Source organism: Berghia stephanieae, chromosome 1 (assembly GCF_034508935.2).
Source record: "Berghia stephanieae isolate SIO BIC M18660-M18661 chromosome 1, UCSD_Bste_1.3, whole genome shotgun sequence".
Lineage (NCBI taxonomy): Eukaryota > Metazoa > Mollusca > Gastropoda > Nudibranchia > Aeolidiidae > Berghia > Berghia stephanieae.
This window is the reverse complement of record NC_088360.1, coordinates 8,028,969-8,044,677: the sequence shown is the minus strand read 5'-3', so window position 1 is coordinate 8,044,677 and position 15,709 is coordinate 8,028,969. Positions and strand designations below refer to the sequence as shown.

General features: G+C 34.7%; 1 protein-coding gene across 4 annotated transcripts in view; it reads left to right on the top strand.

Moving 5' to 3' along the window:
* LOC144967170 (tRNA (guanosine(18)-2'-O)-methyltransferase TARBP1-like) overlaps nucleotides 1-15,709 on the top strand; it is a 55,041-nt gene that overhangs the window by 2,490 nt on the left and 36,842 nt on the right. The window contains exon 1 of one of the 4 annotated variants that reach the window (XM_078904081.1): nucleotides 10,744-10,881. The exons of 1 other annotated variant lie outside the window; for it this stretch is intronic. The gene's annotated coding sequence lies outside the window, so the exon portion shown is untranslated. Of the gene's footprint in view, nucleotides 1-10,743; nucleotides 10,899-15,709 lie in introns of those variants that run through there. 2 more of the 4 variants (XM_078904101.1, XM_078904092.1) reach the window with 2 other exon arrangements.

The window sequence follows — 15,709 nt, the reverse complement described above, 5'->3', positions numbered from 1 at the left end:
GTTTAGACAGGTAGTCGGGATTCTAGCGCCAGTTTTATTTGGGCAACCATGATTGGGATTTCACTCAATGCACTTATTATTATTAATTATTATTATTATTATTATTATTATTATTATTATTATTATTATTATTATTATTATTATTATTATCATATAATAATAATAATAATAATAATAATAATAATAATAATAATAATAATAATAATAATAATAATAATAATAATAATAATAATAATAATAATAACAATAATAATAATAATAATAATAATAATAATAATAATAATAATAATAATAATAAGCAGTTGAAAGGATATAGTCTTTGGTGTATAAGTGCATATGTACAATATTTCTTATAATAAATGCTTCAAAACAAAACAAAACTAAAAAAAATAAATAAAGAATAAATGAATAAAAATATCTATTTGGGCATTTACTTACATTAATAGTCTTGAAAATCACAATCACAATCCATGAAAATTAAATATCCCAAAATCCGAAGAAGACATGAATTTAATCCAAAATCCAACACAGGAATGTATTTTAATAGGAGACAGATATCCTATTAAAACCATAGCATTACTTGCAAACAACAATACCCCACTCTGTGTTTAACGGGCTTGTGGCCGTCACATTGTAAATTGTGGCCGCATTAGGGTAATCGGTGTCCTAAAGACTGACATACTGACATACAATCAATGAGAACTATAAAGAATCCATTCTAGAATTCAACTACAAACTGAAAAGCATGATAAATATCACTCTCTCAAATAATTTCCTTTGCTCAGGTTCACTCACACTCTCCTTTATTGCAAAACATTGATAAGTGAGATAAAGTTTGTATTTCAATTATAAACTTAATCACATAACCTAAATGATGGAGAATAAAAACAGCTAATTATAAAAATAATTCACAGATCAAATTATCTATTTGAACTCCGCATATTTAGCTTAATTACTCATTGACCATATATTTTTTAAAATGGCATTGTTTCATTTAAACAAGACCATGACGCTTATGCCTGGACCGGGTATTCACAAATTCTGCTTTTGTGTTCCACTTTCGAATCGAATATATCTCTATCTTATCCGTTTATTTGCAAATTTTCTGCACTTTATAAATAAGACCATAACGCTTATGTCTGGACCGGTTGTTCGCAAATTCTGCCTTTGTGTTCCACTGTTCGATTAGAATTAATCTCTATTTTTTCCGTTTATTTGCAAAGTTTCTGCACTTTATAAATAAGACCATAGCGCTTATGTCTGGACCGGGCATTCGCAAATTCTGCTTTTGTGTTCCACTTTTCGAATCGAATTAATCTCTATTTTATCCGTTTATTTGCAAAGTTTCTAGATTTTATAAATAAGACCATAACGCTTATGTCTGGACCGGTTGTTCGCAGATTCTGCCTTTGTGTTCCACTGTTCGATTAGAATTAATCTGTTTTTTCCGTTTATTTGCAAAGTTTCTGCACTTTATAAATAAGACCATAGCGCTTATGTCTGGACCGGCATTCGCAAATTCTGCTTTTGTGTTCCACTTTTCGAATCGAATTAATCTCTATTTTATCCGTCTATTTGCAAAGATTCTGTACTTTATAAATAGGACTATGACGCTTATGTCTGGACTGGGTATTCGCAAATTTTCCTTTTGTGTTCCACTTTTCGAATCGAAATAACATCTAGTCTATCCGTTTATTTGCAAAGTTTCTGCACTTTATAAATAAGACCATAACGCTTATGTCTGGACCGGGCATTCGCAGATTCTGCTTTTGTGTTCCACTTTTCGAATCGAATGAATCTCTATCTTATCCGTTTATTTGCAAAGTTTCTGCACTTTATAAATAAGACCATAGCGCTTATGTCTGGACCGGGCATTCGCAAATTCTGCTTTTGTGTTCCACTTTTCGAATCGAATTAATCTCTATTTTATCTGTCTATTTGCAAAGATTCTGTACTTTATAAATAGGACTATGACGCTTATGTCTGGACTGGGTATTCGCAAATTTTCCTTTGTGTTCCACTTTTCGAATCGAAATAACATCTAGTCTATCCGTTTATTTGCAAAGTTTCTGCACTTTATAAATAAGACCATAACGCTTATGTCTGGACCGGGCATTCGCAGATTCTGCTTTTGTGTTCCACTTTTCGAATCGAATGAATCTCTATCTTATCCGTTTATTTGCAAAGTTTCTGCACTTTATAAATAAGACCATAGCGCTTATGTCTGGACCGGGCATTCGCAAATTCTGCTTTTGTGTTCCACTTTTCGAATCGAATGAATCTCTATTTTATCCGTTTATTTGCAAAGTTTCTGCACTTTATAAATAAGACCATAGCGCTTATGTCTGGACCGGGCATTCGCAAATTCTGCTTTTGTGTTCCACTTTTCGAATCGAATGAATCTCTATCTTATCTGTTTATTTGCAAAGTTTCTGCACTTTATAAATAAGACCATAACGCTTATGTCTGGACCGGGCATTCGCAAATTCTGCTTTTGTGTTCCACTTTTCGAATCGAATGAATCTCTATCTTGTCCGTTTATTTTCAAAGTTTCTAGATTTTATAAATAAGACCATAACACTTATGTCTGGACCGGGCATTCGCAAATTCTGCTTTTGTGTTCCACTTTTCGAATCGAATTAATCTCTATTTTATCCGTTTATTTGCAAAGATTCTGCACTTTATAAATAAGACCATGAGCTTATGTCTGGACCGGGTATTCGCAAATTCTCCTTTTGTGTTTCACTTTTCGAATCGAATTAATATCTAGTCTATCGGTTTATTTGCAAAGTTTCTGCATTTTATAAATAATAATAATTGTTCAAAATTTTACCTTACACCCGATATTACAAGTACAAGTGAGCCAGGTGAAGAAGATTGTCAAACAGTGTTACAGATGAAATAGGAAGAGAGAGAGAGAGGGAGAGAGAGAGAGAGAGAGAGAGAGAGAGAGAGAGAGAGAGAGAGTGAGAGAGAGAGAGAGGGCAAGAGAGAGAGAGAGAGGGTAAGAGAGAGAGAGAGATATTCGTTTTTTGTTCAAAATCTCTCTCTCTCTCTATCTCATTGCACAAGGTTGTGCTATTTACTACTATTTATCAAGAACAGCCAAGCTGGCAACCCAGTCTCTGTATAAACTAAGCAAGATGGCAACAGGGACCTCGCTCCTTATCCAATGCCGAAGCTTTAGTTTGAGTCAAACGGTTTTGTTAAAAAAACCCACCCAAAATAAGTTCGTGTCGTAAGTGATGGAAGTTGAAGTCGGCTTATTATAAAATCGTTTTTATGGTCTGTTTGGATTACCCTTTTTAAATAGAAAAAGTGAATATATCATAAACTTGAAGAATAGGCAAGCTAAATGAAATTTAAATTGACTGATTAAATGAGTACGCGAGGCTGAGTTGCGAACGACTACTGTGTTCCGACATTCCGATCCCAGTGTCATTCATGTTCACCGTACCGTGTTACTGTCTACACACTACACTGCATTGTTAGTGACTGGTCATGTCTTTTTTTGTTTGTATGTTTTACGCAAGCTTAATAAAAATTAAATTGACTGATTAAATGAATACGTGAGGCAGAGTTGCGAACGACTCATGGGTTCCGACATTCCGATCCCAGTGTCAGTCATGTTCACCGTACTGTGTTACTGTCTACACACTACACGGCATTGTTAGTGACTGGTCATGCCTGTTTTGTTTGTATGTTTCTTTTAATATGGGTCAATTTACAAAGAATAATAATAGAAATGTTCAAAACAAAAACTAGATTCACTATTACGTGCCTGTAATGAAGTGCTTTCCACAAACCGTGAGCGAGAATGATGGTGGAGGTAATGGCAACCATGTGGGTTTGTTATTGTTTCCTACCTCCGTCAACCCGCGCATCCGGTTGCGCACCCACGCTGATTCTGACCAATAGATCACCCAATTCATTACGGGCTAATTGGTGTATTGGAAATCTACAAGAAATTGACGCAAAATGGTGTGCATTACCACAATGTTAAACTAGGCCCGCGATTGCGTTCGGATGTCAGACCTACGTATATGCACACGTCGTGCATCGCCTATCCATTTGATTGTCTATGAATTTTTAACAAATAAATATGTTTATTCATCTATTTATTATTCATTTATTTATCATTATTGTTATCATCATCATCATCATCATCATCATCATCGTCGTCGTCGTCGTCGTTATTATTATTATTATTATTATTATTATTATTATTATTATTATTTATTATTATTATTATTATTATTATTATTATTATTGCTATTATTATTATCATTATTATTATTATTATTATTATTATTATTATTATTATTATTATTATTATTATTATTATTATTATTATTATTATTATTATTATTAATATTATTATTATTATTATTATTATTATTATTATTATTATTATTATTATTATTATTATTATTATTATTATATTGTTATTAAAAATGTAGAGTGTGCAATTGGAGCTGCTAAGGTTGTTCGAAATCTGGGTGTATTTATTGATTCAGATTTGTCTTTTACCAGCCAAGTAAATCATAGCGTATGGTGAATGTACTTAGAAATTAACAGAATACGTAGTGTTAGACATCTCATTACAAGGGACATTTCGGCCTTGTTTGTTAATTCTCTAATCCTGTCAAAGCCAGATTATCGTAATTCTTCTCTTCTATAGATAAAGACATAATAAAATCCCTTCATGAAGCCAGGCTTATTTATAGAAAGAGGAAAAATCAATCTGCATCGGGTTTGCTAAGAGAACTCCACTGGTTTCCCGTTGAGAAACGTATAGAATATAAGATCTGTATTATTGTTTTTAAATAAATCACTGTACTCCGATTGTCCTGGATACATTATTGAAATGCTTAAATTCTACACCTCAACCAGAAATCTGAGATCAATGTCTAGTATTCCCATTCTTGTGAAGTCAACAATGACTCGTTGAATATTCGATATCCCTTATCTGGAATTATCTTCCAAGATGCATTAGAGACAGTAATGATGCAGATTTCTTTCTTTTTTTTTTTCCTTCTAAATCTCAAAACGTTTCTATTTAATAAATTATCATAATATTGTAGATTTATATTGCTTTGTTTCATGCTGCATGCTTGCGTGGTTTCGGGTACAAGTACAAACCCTTAGTCAGCACAACAATAAACATTGAAAACATATAAAATGAAATTTTATGGAGTGTAAATGATATCGTGTGTACTTGGTGGTGGTTGGAGTGTGAATGAGGTGTTACGGTTGCATATCTTTGTAAGTAGAGAGTCCCTAGGGTGTGATAGAGCTCATAAGGGCATCCGGAGGGGAACTTTCTAGAAAATAATGGAAGATAAAAGACATAATAGAAATGTAATAGTAGTTGTAGTGTTAGTAGTAGCAGCAGCAGCAGCAGCAGCAGTAGTAGTAGTAGTAGTAGTAGTAGTAGTAGTAGTAGTAGTAGTAGTAGTAGTAGTAGTAGTAGAAGTAGTCGTAGTAGTCGTAGTAGTAGTAGTAGTAGTAGTAGTAGTAGTAGTAGTAGTAGTAGAGTAGAGTAGTAGTAGTAGTAGTAGTAGTAGTAGTAGTAGTAGTAGTAGTAGTAGTAGTAGTAGTAGTGGTAGTAGAGGTAGTAGTAGTAGTAGTAGTAGTAGTAGTAGTAGTAGTAGTAGTAGTAGTAGTAGTAGTAGTTTTACTGTTGTGCTGACGAAGGGTTTGTACCTGAAACGTCCATTGTCTGTATTCCCATCCCAAGCCTCTCATTTATCAATCTTTCGTTAGTATTTTCACGATCCCAGGCTTATGGCAGCCTTGACTGCTCTCCGCGTTACTGTTAAACGCTTTGAGCTTGTTGTGATACGGGGTAAGGCGCTATATATATTTTTTTAAAAACCAAAACAATACAAACAAACAATAAAAAATACCCATTATTATTATTATTATTATTATTATTATTATTATTATTATTATTATTATTATTATTATTATTATTATTATTATTATTATCATTATCATTATTATTATTATATTATTATTATTATTATTATTATTATTATTATTATTATTATTATTATCATCATCATCATCATCATCATATTATTATTATTATTATTATTATTATTATTATTATTATTATTATTATTATTATTATTATTATTATTATTATTGATTTGGAATGATCTCCCTCAATCTGTGAGGTTTTCGAGCTCAATAGACATTAAAAAGAAAATAAACACTACTGAAAACATATCTTTTCAGAAAATATTTACTTAATTAATTTTAAATGTATTATATGTGACTTTTGCATTGATGATGTTTTTGATGCCCGTTTTATGCTCTTAATTGATTTGATATTTTGTTTGATTTGGACTTGCAACATTATTGTTACCTAGGTAAACAATGCCCTTTTTTTTCTTTTCTTTTTTTAAAAAGCGCTTTGAGGTTTCGACGAAATGCGCTATAGAAATATTCTTCTTCTTGTTCTTCTTCTTCTTCTTCTTCTTCTTCTTCTTCTTCTTCTTCTTCTTCTTCTTCTTCTTCTTCTTCTTCTTCTTCTTCTTCTTCTTCTTCTTCTTCTTCTTCTTCTTCTTCTTCTCTCTTATTATTATTATTATTATTATTATTATTATTATTATTATTATTATTATCAGTAATAGTAGTAGTAGTAGTAGTAGTAGTAGTAGTAGTAGTAGTAGTAGTAGTAGTAGTAGTAGCAGCGGCGTAGCCTGGTCATTTAGGAGCATGGGGCTGGATTTGAGATGGGTTGCCGCATATATATATATATATATATATATATATATATATATATATATATATATATATATATATATATATATGTATATATATATATATATATATATATATATATATATATATATATATATAATATAGAGAGAGAGAGAGAGAGAGAGAGAGAGAGAGAGAGAGAGAGAGAGAGAGAGAGAGAGAGAGAGAGAGAGAGAGAGAATTTGATGCACTCAATTATTTTACCAAAATTTGTATGTTCTTTGTAACTTGTTCATCATGCCTGGCTAAAGATAAGCGATAGCCACTGTCAATCTGTGCACCTATGTGAAGAGTACCAACGGTTTTCAATCTAGTGGTGATATTTAAATGTAAGTTAGACTTCTGATGGTTCAATGCTCTCTGTGTTAAATTTTTCAAACAGCTAAATCCACTTCTTGTCCAAGACAATTCTGTATTGCTGTTATCGCCAAACAAAATACAATTAAAAGAAAATAAACTCTTATTTTCTATTCTCACCGATAGCCAAGGAAAACGACTATACCAATCTTTATCAAATTAAATGACCGATTCTGTTTCCCGTCTTTAATAGTGAGTACAAAATCGTTTGGTTGATGGGGACCGAGACTTTTAATCAAAAGTTTATTTTCCCTATTCAAAGAACTGGTATTGATAGTCAACAGATAATCAACGTGATTCATCACAATTAATAGCAATTAATTAAAATTTTAAAAACAAACACTGCACACATCAGATTAACACACTCAAGTTAAAAGGGACAATATCACATGCCTGACACGCCTCGAAGAGGGATGGGTAACAGGTACAACACGATTGCCATCAATGGAACAATTAGGTCATTGTGTGTGGCTGCGAGTAAGACAGCCACAATGACTCAGTTCAACGTCAAGATGCCTCTTGATGCCCACAGTCATAGCACACGGCAAACGTGAAATGCATCGCCTGGTTGTACCGTGGGAATATGGCTGGAAGCCTTCTCCACCTTTAAAGCCACACGCTGTACTGATTGGTCAGGGGCACGAGTACAACTCGAGCTGTAGTAAATTCAAAGCGGTGTGATTGGTTCAAGTTTTGAGGCTCTGTAAGGGTTTTTTAACACCAGGTCAACAATGAATTTCATTGTTTGTGAAACAGAAAAATTAAAAGTGTGACTTTTTATTGTTAAATTCTTACATACTTTCAAGACAATGACGACCTGTGGCTTAGCCTTAATAGCCTTTAAGGCCCTACGCCACTGAGTAGTAGTAGTAGTAGTAGTAGTAGTAGTAGTAGTAGTAGTAGTAGTAGTAGTAGTAGTAGTAGTAGTTCGGTTCGAAAAAAAAAAAAAACGTAATATCGCCTAACGTGTTAAGTGTTGCTGTTGGCCTGGGACCCCTTGTAAAGTGCTTTGGGACTTCAAGTGGATATTGCTCTATATAAAAACTCAATAAAGATTACTATTACCATTAAAGTTGTTCTTGAAAGAGAAACTATGAGTTGATTAAAACTCACATTATATTTTCAAAGGCATTCTAATCTACAAGGACATCTGCCAATGGTATTTTAGTAGTATGATTTGAATAAATTGTGATTCGTCTGTAAAATGTAGTTAGCTCTGAAAGCCTTAAACAGTTCAAAGACAGAATCGCTTCTCTGCCACTCAACCACCAAGATGCACACCATTCTCGTATAGATAGTTCGAAGATGACGTCACTCAGGCCTTTGTTATTGTTTTTGCCATCCGCGTTTGTGAGTTGTTCTCACTAAACAGTATTAACCTGACTATAAAGGTTCATGGTTTCACAGAGTTTGTGTGTTGGTCCGTTATACTTCCGGATCTTCTTCTTCTTCTTCGTCTTGTGGAAACCTCCAATATTGTCGAGGATCACTCCACAGTTTGTAGTGTTTTACATTTTAAACTTGCTAAAACTCTGCAAATAATACTAAAACCACATAGATTAAAAAGTCACGTTGTGAACTCCAGCAATCGCGTGAAGGCATGTTGGCAACCGTTTTCAGCCACTTCAGCTGGGAGGCTATTCCATAGTCGGGCAGTGGAAGGGAAAAACGAATACATGTGGGCGTCTGTTTTTGATGTTGGGATGGTTACTCTTGCTGTGTGTCCCCTCGTATTTCTTGTGCCGATATCTTTGATGTCGTTTGGAAGTTTAAGGCACGAATTTTTGTAGTAGATCTTGTGGAACAATTTAAGTTTATCTATCTTTCTTCTCTTTTCCAGAGGTTCAAGGCCAATCCGTTGTGATATTTCAGACGCACTTGAGAAAGGATCGAATGTGTTTGTGATGCGTCTTGCTGTTTTTCTTTGGATGTTTTCTAAGGTGTCGATGTTTTTCTTTGTATATGGGTCCCAAATTGAGCTGCCATACTCCAAAATTGGTCTAACAATAGTTTTAAAAGCAGGGGTTTGAGTTGTGATTGGGCATCTTTTTAAATTGCGGGTGATGTAAGCGCTTGTTTGATTTGCCTTTGAAGCCAGGTGACATATGTGGTCATTCCATTTGAGGTTTTTAGCAAACTCGATGCCAAGGTATTTTGCTGTCTTTACATGTTCCAGGTTTTGACCATGAAGTTGGTATTCAAATATTATAGGTGCTTTCTTATTTGTGATGGTTAGAACATTGCACTTTGATACGTTAAATTCCATTTGATTTATTGTTTCCCATTCTTGTAATTTAGCTAGATCGTCATTTAGTGTTTTGCAGTCGTCTGTTGTTTTTATCTGATTATATAATGCTGTGTCGTCAGCAAAGAGGCGCACTTTTGACCTTATACCTCGTGGAAGATCGTTTATGTACACTAAAAATAGGACGGGCCCAAGGACTGAGCCCTGAGGTACGCCCGATGTCACCATCCCGATAGTGGAAGTCTCGCCGTCGACAAGAACTTGTTGGGTGCGATTGTCCAGAAAAGTTGCAATCCATTGTAAGGTTTTGTTCCTGATACCAACGTCATACAATTTCTGGATTAACCGATGGTGAGGGACCTTGTCGAAGGCCTTGGCAAAGTCCAGTAGTACTAGATCAATTTGACCACCTTTATCAATAGCAGCTGACAGATCATGTGTTAATGATAGAAGTTGAGTTTGACATGAGTGGTGCTTCCTAAATCCGTGCTGTTCATCACAAAAAATACTGTTAGTTTCGAGATATTCAGTTATTGAGGATCTCACTATATGCTCCAACAGTTTGCAGCAAATGCAGGTTAATGAAATTGGACGGTAGTTTTGAGCCCTGCTTCTATCACCTTTCTTGTAGATGAGTTGGACAAGAGCGTGCTTCCAAACAATTGGTATGTCTCCCGTTTCAAGAGAGAGTTTGAACAAATGTGTGAGGGCAGGTGCAAATTCGTTACTCAATATCTTTAAGAGACGGGATGGTATTTTGTCTGGGCCACATGCTTTCTTTGGATCTAGAGTGGCGAGGAGTTTGGAAACGCCCTCTACTGTCTCATTGATTTCGGCCATAGTGTTGGAATCGTTTTCTTCGCCTTGTAGTTGTTGAGTGGTAATTTTGGTATGAGCTTTTGAAGCAAAAACAGAGCAGAATTGGTTATTAAGTATGTCTGCTTTTTCCTTTGCATCAGAGTATAATACACGATCATGCTCAAGGGGCGCTATACCAACCGAATCGCACCTCCTACTTTTTATAAATTTCCAGAGCTTTTTGTTTGAGTCTTCACTAACAAGTTCCTTAACATGATTATGATAGGCCTTTCTACTCTCTTTTTGTGTTTCTTTTTTCAGTCGGGCATAATTGTACCAGTCTTTCTTACTGTTGGACTTTCTCGCTCTGCTCCATGCCTTTTGTTTCCGTCTAGATAATCGTTTGACGGATGGCAATGTTGTGAACTCCTTGGCCAAGCGCATTCTATCTATAGTAGGAGGTTTGCAAATATTATGCAGGAAGAAGAAGAAAGTAATTCAAATATTCGAAATATTTTTACACGGAGACAAGGGCAAACTGCTTCATACTGCCTTTCCAAGCTCTAGGCTCTATCCATGAGATGACTTGCGCAGTTTTCCTCGTTCGTAGTTTCGTTCTCTTCCCAATGCCAATGTGAGTGTGAGTGAAAGACTATGGACTACGTGAACGTGGTGGCTGTTTTCTGTCTTTAACTTACTGAAACTTTGTGGCAAGTTGAAAATTTAAGTTATGGTTGTTCCTAATTTTTATTTATATCCAATCCTAAAATAACACTATAATTTTCTCTCCTGACTGATCGTTTTGGCATATTTCCCATCTGTCACTTTCACTTTCACTTACTTTTTTTACTTTTAATTTATTCCATTGTCCATTGCATGATTATGATGATAATATCCGATGTGATGTGTCGGTTATGATTCACGATGCCTTTAACTTTAGTTAGACTGTACTGCAACACCACTAGACTAGTACAATTGTACTCAGTTCAAATTGTCAAGAAAGCTAGGGAGACCAAGATTTTGGTCTCCCGGCGTAAAACTGTATTTTCGTTTATAAAGTTATATTGTAACAACTGTAGGATGTTTTTGTTAATAAATTTATATAAAAATAATAATAATATAAAACCAGAAAATAGAAGTTGCATTGGAGATAAAATAATGTTTTAGAAAGACCTTATTGAATTTAAATGTGATGAGCAGTCAGGTGGCTCCGTAGCGCAGTGGACAAGCTGCCACTCTAACCTTGAAAGTACTGGGTTCGACTCCCATTGTAGACATTAAAAAAAGAAGTTTACTTTATTGAGAAAGACATCATTTTTGTTTGTTTGTTTTCTTTCTTTTTTTCCCTTTTTTTTTCAAAAACTTCTTATTTTTATCATGTTTTTTAAAAACTTCGATTTTAATTTTCTAAAATTATTTATTTATTTGAGATCAGTATTTGTGTGCCATGTTTCTTTTTACCTTTGATTTTTAAAATTGTTGTTATTATTCTTTAATTTATTATCATTGACCTCCAACAGAGGTGCATAAAAACGCCACCTTTTTTTTAGGCAGTGTCTACGTCATGGTAACCGGGCACCTAGCCTCAGGATCTACGTACACGGTAGCTCCGGTAACTGGTTTGCTGCTACAATACAAGCAATGGATGGACCTCGCTCTGTATGTGTGTGTGTGTTAGTTTTAAAAATCAAATAATACAATTTAACCATTAAAGGTGAGATTCAAGGTTACCATGTATAAATGTTACCATGTACGCAGATCCTGAGGTTAGGTGCCCGGTTAGTAAACGAAAATAATGATACCAAAATATCTGCGATATTCCTCTTTATAACGAAGTTATCCATCTTTAATTGAACCCCCCTAAAACTTTCAGTAAAAGCGAACGGCAATTTCAGTCATAACTTTCTTTTGGGCGAGTTGGGTCACAATTTGACTCCCATTGCTACTGCTCACTAAACTGCCTAAAGTTACCGTGGACGTAGTAACTCCGTTTTTTTAAACAATATTTTTAGATTTTTGCTAGGTTAACCGTGTATTCATTTATAGAAGTGCTTCTTCATATTGTGGATTTTTGTTGTGCGGCTATGTAGTCTCGTGGTGTGACACTCGCTTTCGGATCGGAAGGTCCTGGGTTCAAGCCTCACGCTCGCGCATAGTTGAGTCCTTGGAAAAGGCTCTTTACTCACATTCTCTCACCGTACTCAGGTGTAAAATGAGTACCTGACTGTTAACAGCGTTGTCTTTGTCCGAAAAATTGTAATATCGCCTAACAGGCGTCATGTCCCGTCCTACATGTTACATGTTGCTGTTGACCAGGGACACTTGTAAAGTGCTTTGAGCCTATAGTGGATATTGCGCTATATAAAGCTCAATTATTTTTGTTTTGTTTTGTTTTGTTTTTCTTTATGTTTCTTTTTTTTTTTTTTTTATTTTGTTTTTGATTTTATTTATTTCTTTTTTATATATTGTTTATTTTTAGGCCTTCTAGCTAACATTATTATCATACCCTGCATTGAAGATGTGAAGAACTGGATGGTAGCTGATAAACTGAAAATGAACGATGAGAAAACAGAACTCCTATTATGTAATCCTAAAAATAACATTTGTGAACAAGACCTTTTGATTTGTATCGATGATGTGAAAATAACGTTTTCTGAAAACGCCAGAAACCTAGGAATTTATTTCAGCAGTGACCTGTCCATGGAATATCATGCGACACAACTTTGCAAAGTACTGTATCGTGAAATTCGGCGTATTGGCCAACTTTCGGCATTTTAAAATCAAAATTCCTTAAAGACTCTAGTGTCTGCTTTTGTTTTTACTCGTTTAGACTATTGTAATTCACTCTTATCTAATTCCCCAGGTTTCTTACTTGATAAACTGCAGCGGTTTCAAAATCAAGCTGCTAGAATAGTTTTAAGAAGAAATAAGAGAGAACACACGACTCCAATGCTTTTGACTTTACACTGGCTTCCCATTAGGGTCAGGGTGCTCTTTAAGGTTGGAGTCATGCGTTTTAAATGTTTTCACGGAAGTGCCCCTGCTTATCTCGATGATCTTGTCGAACCATACATTCTGCCCCGTGCATTAAGATCAGGTGATCATCATCTACTTAAAGTGCCAAAAAAGGGTAAAAAACTCTATGACAGATCCTTTAGTCACTTTGCACAGACTGTCTGGAACGCGGGTGGTTGGATGGGAGCATCACCCTTGAATCGTATACCTATGATGTTCGCATGGGTGTACGATCCGATAGTGATGTCGTTTCTTCTTCTCTTTACTAGCCTATCCTGCTTCTTTGGTTTGTGATTGTATTTTTGACAGGGGATATTTTTTTTTTCTGTAAATCTTCTGCCTGTTTGTTCTTGGTTATTTATAATTTAGCTTATGATATCTTTAGGTTATGATTTTGATTTACATTTGTACTATTTTTGTTAGATTGCTTGTTTTTTTGTTTCAGCGGTCTCTCATATAACCTCAATTGTGTTGGAAGAGACCTAAAGCAACAAACAAACAAAAAAACAAACAAAACTGTCTGGAACAATTTCCCCTTATCTCTTCGTGACGTCCCTACTGAACTCGCTTTCAGGAAACACTTAAAAACGTATTTATTTTGAGAATTCTTAATTTATTAGTTATTTTATTTGAGCAGACGATGATCACAGGATATGTGTGTGTATATATATATATATATATATATATATATATATATATATATATATATATATATATATATATATATATATATATATATATATATATATATATATATATATATATATATTACTTTATTTTTTAAATATGTTAAATAGTTGGATGGTGGAAGGTTTGTGTGTGTGTGTGTGTGTGTGTGTGTGTGTGTGTGTGTGTGTGTTTGAGAGAGAGAGTTAGAGAGCAAGAGAGACTGGGAGTGAGGTAGATAGAGTTAGTGAGAGAGAGAGAGAGAGAGAGAGAGAGAGAGAGAGAGAGAGAGAGAGAGAGAGAGAGAGAGAGAGAGAGAGAGAGAACTTTGAATGGATTGAAGTTATTGTTATGCGCCTAGAGCTTTATTGTATAGAGGAGTGGGCGCAATATAAATAAATTTCATTATTATTATTATACCCCTACCCCCCACCCCATAAGAAATTTATTTTTGTACTCTTCTTTTTTAAATTCAATTTTAGCAAGATAGACCGTGATGTATTATGGTCTCCCTTGCACCCAACATCTCGGTTGTTTGTGAATCGCCCCCCTCCCCCCACACCCCCTTCCTCCACCACCAGTTTATAATTAATTTTCTCTCGGTGTCTAAAGAGGGCTCTGCATGCATTGTTATCTAATATTAAATAACACAAGACTGATCTTCGTAATAGTTTCTTTAACCAATGGAGCATTTAAGAAAATAAAACTTGACAGTAATTATCTCGAGGTTTTGTTCTTGTTGCTTGTGGTTTTGTTCTTGTTGCTTGTACGTATATATCTGATTTCTAAATAGCGTCATGATTTTTTCCGTTTAAAAAAAATTCTCCTACCATATCTGGCCCCGCGGTTTAATGCATTTTAAAAATGAAAAATATTCATTAAGGTTAGGTGAATATGCATTAAAAAAAAAGGAAGAAAATATGCAAAAATATGCAGGCTTAAATGATATACAATAAACAATTCGGACTCAACATACAACTAAATTCTGTAAACGGGGAATCCCCTCCCCCCCCCCCCCCTCTTTTTTTTCTTTTCTTCTCTTCATTGACTTTAGTGAAAAAACTCTTCTAGAATGAACTAATCTCAGACTCATTTTCTACTGAGACATTCAGTTGAACTTCAAAAAACAATCTAAGATCTGCTGTTGGCGTCAGCTCACAAGAAACAGAGAACGACGATAGAGTGGAGACTACCTCAGGCCTCATCCTACCATGTGTTAGGGGTGGGGCAGGGTCAGTGTCATTTAATATTAGATAATAGTGCATGCAGAGTTCTGTCCTAAATACGGATAGAAAATGATAAACTGATGACGGGGGAAGGTGGGGGTGGAGGGGGAACCCCACAAACGTGTTGGGTGCAGGGGAGACCATGATACGAGATCAACGAGAAAAAGCCGCAGCACTTGGATGGTGTTTTTAAAACTTTCCTATTTTCTTCCTTTTTACCGACACTGATGTGACCTAAATGTGTTGCAAGCGCCATAAAACCCTTTACGAACAAAGGCTTTGTATTTGTCTTTGTACTTTACTTCAACACTAAGTACCCCCCCCCCCCAGAAAAGAAACCAGATTTTTTTTAACTACATAAGAGAAAATTGAAGAACAAAAATGAAAATGAAAATAATTTTTGTGTTGGCGGTTGATAACTCTGTCTCTCTCTCTCTCTCTCTCTATCTAAAAAAACCCCAAAAAACAACAACAAAAACTGCCTCCTCAACATCATAATAGTACAAGAAACAGTTCCATAGTTTTGAGTCGGAAGACCAAAATCGTGTCTTCTAGCAAAATCCTAAAAATATTGTTAAAAAATAAAAGTTAAATTTTGATAACTTGCAATCTCTTCTCTGACATTTCCCCC